Source organism: Macadamia integrifolia, unplaced genomic scaffold (assembly GCF_013358625.1).
Source record: "Macadamia integrifolia cultivar HAES 741 unplaced genomic scaffold, SCU_Mint_v3 scaffold2028, whole genome shotgun sequence".
In the NCBI taxonomy this organism is placed as follows: domain Eukaryota; kingdom Viridiplantae; phylum Streptophyta; class Magnoliopsida; order Proteales; family Proteaceae; genus Macadamia; species Macadamia integrifolia.
The window spans coordinates 89647-96240 of NW_024868469.1; positions in this window are offsets into that span (position 1 = coordinate 89647).

The window sequence follows — 6594 nt, forward strand, 5'->3', positions numbered from 1 at the left end:
GGTGCTGATTGCACGTGTGAGGATTGTGCTGCATGGCAGTAGTGACTCCAGAGTGATTCTTTTTATTCTTTTGATAGACCCCCTTTTGATGATTTGATGCTTAAATTATTATATTTTTGTGTATATATCATGCCGTTGGGCCCAAATGAATATAACTTTTATAACTTAATTTAGGTATCAAGTATTTGGGGAACAATTACAGGTATTGTTATGAACAGGTCTTTCGCTGAAACTACAGGTCTTATATTAGTTTAGTAGATGTATGCTATATTGTGGTTACGGCATTATTGATCCTAGCTAGTTTGTGAGTTAACCGGAGTTAACTCGGTCACCGGCTTGGTTCTGTGAGAGTGGATTGTGACAACGGTGGTATTAGAGCGTGATGCTCTACCTGCTTACAACATACTGCTTAAACCCCATAGAAACTATAATAGGTCTGGGGTGGGTGAAGACAAAAGCCTTAATAAAAAACCTTAATTAAATGTAAAATTTATAACTCTTGCGTTTTATGGCATGCATGCATTGATAGGATGAATTTTTTTTAAAATTTATAATAAATGGATTTATTTGTTAGCGAAAATTTTAACGAAATTTCGATAGCATAACAGTGTAAAGTGAGAAAACCAAAAATTTTTCAAACACAAAAGATGATATTATAATAACCTATGGTGACCGACACTGCCACCATCAAACCACTCAATTCTAATATAAAGCAAGCCATTCAGAAATTTACAAGTACTACCATAATTATAATTTAAACTCTAAGCACAAAAATGAAAATAAATTACAAAATGGATGGCAGATGTCATCATTACTTAAGTCATACTTGTCTGATTACGCAAGTAAAGCAGGGAAGTAAACCATAAAACCCATTAGCTAAGACTATTAGATAAAGATAAAGTCAAAATAGGAATGACAAGTAAAAAGTTAGAAGAGGGTGATAGGTTATCAGTCTCAATCATACTAGCCCGAGCCATCACTAGAAACATCGTAGGGCTCTCCTATGTGGACCCTAGAGTAGTCCTCCTCTAAGAAAATACCCATAATCTCTGCCAATCGATCTACAGTCAGGATGATCTCCACACCCTTCACCATGCTGACTATGGCAAACTCCCCATCCTCCTCTGTGGCCTCAAGGTTATAATAGAACTTCCGCACGAAGCCTTTGTAGCAAGGTCGATTAATGCTGAGGATTGACTCCCAACCTAGAGCAGTAAACCTCTCTAAGAGGAAAATACGGGCAAAATGCACCACAACCACCTATTTCTCCAGCATCACGGGTAGTGAGCGGAAGGCATCCCATGAAGTTGCTACTCTCAAGCTATAGAAGACCATCTCGTCATAGTTGGTTGGGTTTTCAGGCTCCTCCCATTCTCTAGGCAGAGATGGAGCTGAAGACCTAGACCCCACCTCTTTCTTCTTGGCCTTAGAAGCCTTCCTCTTCCTTGATGGATCTGCAGGTTCCTTGCCTTTTCGGGGTGGCATCCTAAAAATGCAAAGAAAAGAGATAAGCACATGGTATAAAACAAAGTGCCAATGTATGAGGAATACCAAGTTGAGACAGATAGTAGAAATGGATCCAAAGAATGAACATGATAAGCTATAATAGCCAATGGTAGAAAACTATAGGAGAAGTGATCTAAGCTAACCTATTTCAAGCATCAAACCCAATATCAAACCCGGATAGCTAACACTACCAGGTGATTCAATGTATAAACAAGAAGGATTGAAGTGATGGAAATCACTAAGTAAACACAAGTGATGCAAAGGAATGAATGGGATGATGCATGTGATGATTTAGATGTATAGTTATCCCAATGAAAAGTAGCCTTAGTGCATGGAGAGTCCATTAATATAGAAAGTAAATAAATCCTTTCAAGAAAGCATGGGATACGGTATGAGATTAACAAGAGACACCATATCACTGCTTGGATTTGGAATAAGAAATTGATGGCTGCAAACAAGTATACCTAACATGTAGAAAAAAAATTCAAATTTGGAAGTCTAGCCAAATGGAAGATTTACATTTCAATGGAAACAATTATTGACGATGCTAATATGCTTGAGGGGTATGAGTCAAATATAAACAAGGAATTCAAGAATGGCTAGGTAAAAAATTTTCAAATGTTTTGCCCCCTCCTTTTGGGCAAGTCCATATAAGAGTTGAGAGACAACCATGACATCCAAATTGAGGCAAACTTATGCAATGGAATGATTAGTGAACACAATAGAAGCCCAAAATTGCAACTGGAATGCTAGATTAACATGGAAGGAGAGAAATGCACCATAGAATCCCCAAAAATTGCTAGTTAGGGCACAAAAAAGGGGGAAAGTGCTCCAACGGTTCCATTATATGGATCAAAGTGCTTGGAAACTATAATCTAAGCTCTGCAATGGCATGTACTTCATTTTCCATAGAGAGAATCGAAGAAAAACTAAGGTTTCATCCACACTGATGATTTTTCCATTCAAAAAGGAGAAAAACCCAAATTTTTGAGAGAAAAAGAGGGTTTGAGAACTCACCTTGATGATTGGATGGGAGAGTATGCAACTTGGATGGATTGTTACGTCGATTCGGAGAGTTAAGTTGTAAGGGATAGCCCAAAAAATCACCCAAGAATCACCTGAGTTGGAGTGTAAGAGAAAGAAGTGCAAAAGAGGCGAAAACAAGGGTTTAAAACCCTTTTGGTCGCACCTCTCGGGTATGACTGGCGGGTATAAAATCGGTGGGTTTTAGCCGACCATACCCACCGGTCTTTAGCCCGTCGATTTTGGCAATGAGTGCCCAGTGACACCCGTGAGTGCTACATGGCCTGCATCAGTGGATTTGAAGGTCATTTTTGAAAATTAATGAAGTTATAAGGAGTTTTTGGCCAACACATATAATGGGATACAAATTTAGAATTTAAATTTTAATGTGCACTTTTCCTCGATTGTTTTAGGGTGTAAGTGCATAGGGTTACGAACAAAAATTTGTACAATTGTGTAATGAATTGCAATACTAACCTATATGAAATTTTCATGCAATCAGGTACATTTAGCAATGGTACGCACTAGATCCGAGTGTCACTCGAGGTGCACCTCGAGGTCCCCCTCCTATTGGTAGGCCACCAATCAATAGGAGGCCTCAACCTACGGGATCTAATCCGCAGCCTCAAGAGACAACTGATCAGAATGTGGCTCATGAGAATCCACCCATGGCTGCACTTCCTGATCCTCCACCATTACTTACCCCAGGTGATGTTGAGAACTTGATTCAACAATCAAATTAGACTCTCCATTAGTATATTCTCCAGCAACAGCAGGCATTTATGACTGCTACGCAACAACAATGGTGTGTTGCACTACCAAGTAAGCCTCCTCGGGTAGATATTCCATAAGGTCCAACTGGAGGGCCTGGTGTTGGGGCACAGGTTGGAGGTACACCACCTGGCATCACCCCTCAGAGTGAAATTTGAGGTACACCACCCATACTACCTCAGGGTACATCTCCATATATGATGCCACCTCCCTACCCGCATCATCAAGCATATGCACCATATTTTCAGTCAGTGGGCCATACCACAAGAGTGGTGGAGTCATTCAAAAGGAACCTACCACCTACATTCACTAAGGTGGGAAGTGACCCTTTGGAACCGTACCGATGGATCCAAGAGATTGAGAAGATATTTGAAGTGATTGAGTATACCAAGGCTTAAAAGATTATCTGTGTGGGGTTACAATTTAAGAATGAGGCCAACTCCTGGTGGCAAGCCCCAAAGGCCATATTGTTTGCCACACACCTAGAACTCACATGGGAGCAATTCAAGGAGTTGTTCTTAGCAAATTACCACCCTCTGAGTTTTAGAGACCGCAAAGAAGCGGAGTTCTCGGCCTTCACTCAAAGAAGCAAGTCTATCCTTGATTATCAGCAAGGATTTGAGGTCCTATTCTACTTTGCATCCCCTCACATGAAATCAGTTAAAGAAAAGGGCAAGAAGTTTCTAAAAGGATTGAAGGTATCCATTGGCAAGATATTGGGGGCATTAGATCTCACCGACTATGCCCTAATTGTATAGAAGGCCAAAGCCATAGAAGACAAGCAGAAAAATGAATCATCCTTTACACTTAGGGTGTGGAAGAGAGCGAATCCATATGCAGATTCGGGTGGCCTGAGTAAGAATTTCTGTGGATTATACGGATTTGATCCTTCATACAAGTAGCCCTACAAGCATTCAGGTTATCCTCCTCAACCCTTTAGTGGGCTGAGTACTACAACTTTTCACCCGAATACCAGTACGATGCCCATAGCTACCAGGCCACCTCACCCTCCACTTGCTAGAGGTCAGGCTCAGAGAGCTCCCGCTCTAGTTCAAGCTTTATAGAACTATTGCTTTAATTGCCATTCATATGGGTAATTTTGTCAAAGATTACTGAGCCCGACCAGCCTTACCAACTAACCAGCCTTCTGGGTACAGACCTGCTTTGACTCAAGGGAGTCAACCACAAGGAAGGATGTATGCTTTGTCAGTTGAGGAAGCTAAAGTTAGTATAGAAGTGGTAGCAGGTACAATTTAATTTGAGAATTTCCTTCTGGTAAATATTGATGACATACTATACTTATGTGCATTGCTGTATTAGGTGTCCTACCTGTATCAGGTATACCAGCATATGTCTTGTTTGATTCAGGGGCTTCACATTCATTTGCATCAAAGAGGTTTGCTGAGAAACTTGACATGAATCCCAAGATATTAGAGCATAAGATGATAGTTAGCACACCTATAGGAAAAATTACACAGTTGAAGGAGGTATATGGGCCATACACCTTTGAGATTAGTGGAAAGCAGTTAGATGCCCAACTCATCAAATTCAACATGCAGAACTTTGATGTTATACTAGGCATGGATTGGTTATCAGCACATCGAGCAAGTGTGATGTGTGCCGAGAAACATATCAAGGTGATCGATGATAAAGGGAAGGAACTGATATACCAAGCGGATATAGTAAAGTGGGCTAAAAAGGTCCTCATCTCCGCTCTGCAAGTGGTGAAGTTGTTGGAAAATGGGTGTCAGGGGTACCTTGCATCAGTGATTGATTTAGATGCAAAGGTCACACCACTAGAGGAAGTAGAGGTAGTTAAGGAGTTCCCAGATGTCTTTCCAGATGATCTAACTCATATACCACCTGATAAGGAGCTGGAATTTGCTATAGATTTGATTCTTGGAGCTGCCCTGATGTCCAAGGCTCCGTACAGAATGGCACCAGCGGAATTAAAGGAATTGTAAGTACAATTGCAAGATCTGTTGAAGAAGGGATTCATTCGCCCAAGTGTATCACCATGGGGTACTCTAATGTTGTTTATTAAAAAGAAAGATGGCTGCCTACGTATGTGCATTGATTATCGGGAATTGAACAAGTTAACCATTAAGAACCGGTATCCATTGCCTCGCATTGACGTCTTGGTGTTATCTTTTGGGTTGACCAATGCACTAGCAGCTTTCATGGATTTGATGAACAGAATGTTTCACGATGTTCTCGACAAGTGGTCATTGTTTTTATTGATGATATCTTGATCTACTCAAAGTCAGAAGAAGACCATGCAAAACACTTGAGGATGGTACTACAAAGACTGAGAGAGCAAGAGATGTATGCGAAATTCAGAAAGTGTGAATTTTGGCTCAAACAGGTTGGATTCCTAGGACACGTGGTGTCCGAAAATGGAATCGAAGTGGATCCGGATAAGGTGAAAGCCGTAGTAGACTAGGAGATACCCAAGAGTGTAACAGGGTTTTGTAGGTTACTATAGATGCTTCATTGAGAACTTTTCTCGGATTTCAGTACCAATGACTAAGTTGATTGGGAAGGATATAAAGTTTGATTGGTCAAAGGAGTGAAGACAATTTTCAAGAGTTGAAGAAGCGGCTAGTGATAGCACCAGTGTTGACTATTCCTAAAGGCACAGGTGGGATGACAGTGTATACCGATGCTTCCAAAGTCGGATTGGGATGTGTACTAACGGAACAAACAAGGTAGTAGCATATGCATCGAGACAGTTGAAGGACTATGAAAAGAACCATCCCACAACAGTCATTTTTGCATTAAAGATTTGGCATCACTACTTATATGGGGAAAGGTGTGAGATATACAGTGATCACAAAAGTCTTAAGTACTTTTTCATCCAAAGAGACTTGAATATGAGACAAAGGAAATGACTTAAACTTATGAAAGACTATGATTGTGATATTCAGTATCACCCAGGGAAGGCCAATGTAGTGGCGAATGCATTAAGCCGGAAAGCTCAAACTATGTCACTTTCCTATCTAGCTATCAGTCCAGAGCTCGTACAAGAGGCAATGTTAATGGTTGAAATCTTCTTGTATGAGGGAGCGACCTTGGAACTAGAGCACCAGTCAGATGATGTCCAATAGTTCACTATGTCCTTGGCAGCTCTACAGGTACACTCATCCATCAGGGACGAAATCATAATGAAACAACCTTTGGATCCTGAGTTGCAATGGATCAAAGAGAAGTTTCAAGAGCAAACAATGAATGACCCTAGCTTTACATTAGCAAGTGACGGGGCATTATTGTTTTGAGGCAGATTGTGTGTGCCCT